Genomic DNA, 2,220 nt, shown 5'->3' with positions numbered 1-2,220 from the left:
TAATTTTAACTAAGAGTAAATATCATATGAGCTTTATGCCCCTCTGGAAGCCTAAAGCCATAGAGTGGCTTTCAGGAAATTAGGTTGCTCTAACCTAAGCTACATTGATTCATAAACCAATCTGTAGGATTTTGCCCATAGCTCATGGGAGACTTTCCTTCTCTGTTAATAATGCTGCTGCTTCAAAAGAGAAAAGCCTTCCTCACCTCATCAGAGTGCTGTCTTTTCAAAAGGAAGGGCCAGGCAATGAAGAGAAAGGCGGGCTGGGGAGTGTGTTCAGAAGGCTTAAGCTGGGGGGAGGGGGTCATCCTCAAACCTGTTACAATGGGAGTCATGCTGTGCCCACGCTGAGCTTGGCCTAGGCAACGTTATGGTCTAGGTGGGGTTTTCTGTTTTGTTTTGATTTTTAACATCAAAGCAGTTCCATCCTTTTTTCTTGCTCCTGGTGCAGTACAAGTGTTCTTCTCTGTTCCTGGAAGACACTTTCCCTCCCCCTTTACCTTAACTGCAAGCAACCTCTACTGTTCTCCTTCACTTTTTTCACCTTTTCGTCATTTTAATTATCACATGGCCAAGAACCCTTTTATGGCCATCCAAGTCTCAGTGGCGACCCCATGAGAACTCCATGGCATCCTGGACCTACCACATCACAGCATTTGTTACTCTATTTTGAAATTGCCTGTTTTCTTGTCCACAAACACTCCGCTAATTCATAAGTTTCCTGCATGCAAGGACAGTGTCTGTTTCATCATCGTAACTCCGGGGCTAGTACACACTGGCATTCAACAGATACAGTCATTGAATGAATGAAAAACAGTTGTGAAATGAGATGGGACATGGAGAGAGGGGCTGATGTAAACGAATCTCTCCCACTACCCTTCACCTTTTGAGCACAAATGGCTCAGACAGTCCAGTCACACCAACATGGGATGGTACAAAATCCTAAAATCTACAAGTGCTCCATTTCAAACACTTACTAGTAATAGCAGTTTGCATTTGTATAGTGTTTCATTTTGTTGAGCAGTTTCATATACTATCTTGTATAATTCCAACAACAAATCCTCCAAGGTGAACTGGTAAGCTACTAATATCATTTTGCAGATTAGAAAACTACCTGAGAGATCTTAATTAACTGGCCCCACAATATATGATTAGTTTTTGGTGTAAGCCAGGAACTAGTGACCTCTTAGTGCAACATGTGGAAACATATTCAGTGTATACTTTATACAGATATATTTTCAAGGAATAGAAACATAAAATAAACATGTGACAACATTCTGATTTTTACAGATATTTTAGTATATATACATTTTCTTTTTCTAACAGCCTTTATTTTTTAGCTTTATTTTTCACAAAACTAGTAGTATTTGGTGTAGAAAATAAAAAAAGCACAAAAAATCAAAATCACTTATGATCACATTAAATAGGACTCTCTTGTTATATCATTTTAATAACTCTATATATTAAGTTGAGCTCTTATAGAGTGAAAGTTTCCCTCCTACACTTTATTTTTTTTTCTTTTTCCACTCGATTCTCTTATCTCTAAAATTTCCTTAGCTATTCTTGGCCATTTGCTCTTTTATTCAAATTTTAGAATTGGAATAAAATTTGTCGGTATTTTTATTGGATTTGCAAGGATTATTATAGATTAAGTAAAATTAAAAGTTTTACTATATTGGTTCCTCTCTTTCATCAAAAGTCTATTTTGCCATTAATTTATGCCTATTTTAATGTCTTTCTAAAAATATGGAATGCATCAGGAATTTGTGTGTCATCTTTGTCCAGGGACTGTGATAGTCTTCTCTGTATTGTTTCAATTTCAGTATATGTGTTGCTGGAGCAAGCACTAGGAAAGTATTTCTTACTGTTGGAGTCTATCAGAAAGGAAAGGTAAGAGATCACATGTTCTTTATGCTCTTTATGAGGCAGACACTGAAAAAAAAAACCATTAATCTGGACTAATTGTAGCTATCAAACATAAAAGAATCTAGTTGTGTGACTGACAGTTGGGGAAAATGGTTCTGGCTTTTGCAATTTTGTCCCTTCTATTATCTGAATGGAAGATTGTTTTCTATTAACGGTCTTGGCAGAAGAAACGCAGTAGGACAAGGGCGTTGTAAAGATAGGAGAAGTAAAAGGAAGAGGGAAGAAGGTGGCCAGACCCGCTGATGAGGAGAGCTGGGGAGGGGGGATGTGTTGCCTGAGCAGGTGACATGGATG

The 2,220-nt window shown here is 37.8% G+C and overlaps 1 non-coding gene across 1 annotated transcript; it reads right to left on the bottom strand.

Annotated features, from left to right (window-relative positions):
- Positions 1-1,740: 1,740 nt before the first annotated feature.
- LOC129085813 (U6 spliceosomal RNA) lies at positions 1,741-1,847 on the bottom strand. The gene has a single exon (XR_008530751.1). It is a non-coding gene; the product is annotated as a U6 spliceosomal RNA (small nuclear RNA).
- Positions 1,848-2,220: the final 373 nt, after the last annotated feature.

The sequence above is a fragment of the Pteronotus mesoamericanus genome, unplaced genomic scaffold, assembly GCF_021234165.1.
Source record: "Pteronotus mesoamericanus isolate MK-2021 breed Mesoamerican mustached bat unplaced genomic scaffold, CSHL_Meso_final scaffold_31, whole genome shotgun sequence".
Taxonomy (NCBI): domain Eukaryota; kingdom Metazoa; phylum Chordata; class Mammalia; order Chiroptera; family Mormoopidae; genus Pteronotus; species Pteronotus mesoamericanus.
Note: the sequence above shows the minus strand (reverse complement) of the source record. Positions and strands in the feature narration are given on the sequence as shown.